General features: G+C 34.0%; 1 non-coding gene across 1 annotated transcript; it reads right to left on the bottom strand.

Annotated features, from left to right (window-relative positions):
* Positions 1-677: 677 nt before the first annotated feature.
* On the bottom strand, positions 678-781 carry LOC113341809. The gene has a single exon (XR_003356153.1). It is a non-coding gene; the product is annotated as a small nucleolar RNA R71 (small nucleolar RNA).
* Positions 782-1,250: the final 469 nt, after the last annotated feature.

Genomic DNA, 1,250 nt, shown 5'->3' with positions numbered 1-1,250 from the left:
AAAAAAAAAAAAAAAAAAAAAAACCAAAATTTTGCTCCTAATTTCAAAAACCAAAACTTTTCTCCCATTCAAAAACCAAATTTTACTTGCTCCCATTTTAACAACCAAATTTTTTCTTCTTTATCCCATTAAAACCAAACTTGCTCCCAAATTTTAAAAAAACCAAAAAATAAAAAAAATAAAAAAAAATTTGCTCCTTATTTCAAAAACCAAAATTTTCCCAAAAATCCAAACCCATTAAAACCAAATATTTTTCCCAAAAATCCAAACCCATTAAAACCAAATAGTGGGATTTGTGTCTTTTCAATATGGGCCAACCTAGTGCTCTCCATGAATACATGTATCCCACAATAAAAATTCCATTATCATGTATTGTATTACCTCAAACCAATACCCCTTTTAAAATAAATGCAAGCATGATACAAATACTTCCTATATTTCGAGGGTTCGATTCTGAGAACCCCTATACTCATGTAAGAGAGTTTGAACAAATTTGTCGGACTATGCAACCTGATCATATGTCCGAAGACTCTCTGAAATTGCGTTTGTTTACATTTTCTCTAAAGGAAAGGGCCAAAACATGGTTTTACGGTTTGAGACCACAATCAATCACCACTTGGGAACAACTCACTAATCAATTTTTCCAAAGATTTTTTCCACATCATAGGACCATCGCTATTCGTCAAAATATCAATTGTTTTGTCCAGTTGGATGAGGAAACTGTTTTTGACTATTTTGAACGTTTTAATGATTTGTTGAGCGAATGTCCACACCATGGATTTGAGAAGTGGAGACTTGTCGCTATCCTCTATGAGGGACTAGACTTTAAATCTCGAGCCATGGTTGAGTGTATGTGTAATGGTGAATTTCTTGATAAAACTGTGGATGATGCATGGAAATTTTAGCTGAGATTGCAGAGAAAACCCGTCACTGGGAGTCCATTAGGGAAACTGAGACACTGTCACATGATATTGGTGGTAATGAATTGAACTTTGGAAATAGCATGTCTAGTCCTTCTCATGTGTATGATATTGAATATGAACCTAATCTAGAGGAACATGAGTTGACTAATGACACCACAACTGCTAATAGGGACAAGTATGCATATTACTATGATGATGATGATGATGATGATGTTATGTTAGAAGAACATGTCTATGCTGAAAATGTTATGGAACCTTTGGGTTCAAATACATTAGGCTTCTCTGCCTCAACCTTCATGAATGATGTTTCTTCTAGTATTCCATATA

Source organism: Papaver somniferum, chromosome 1 (genome assembly GCF_003573695.1).
Source record: "Papaver somniferum cultivar HN1 chromosome 1, ASM357369v1, whole genome shotgun sequence".
Lineage (NCBI taxonomy): Eukaryota > Viridiplantae > Streptophyta > Magnoliopsida > Ranunculales > Papaveraceae > Papaver > Papaver somniferum.
Note: the sequence above shows the minus strand (reverse complement) of the source record. Positions and strands in the feature narration are given on the sequence as shown.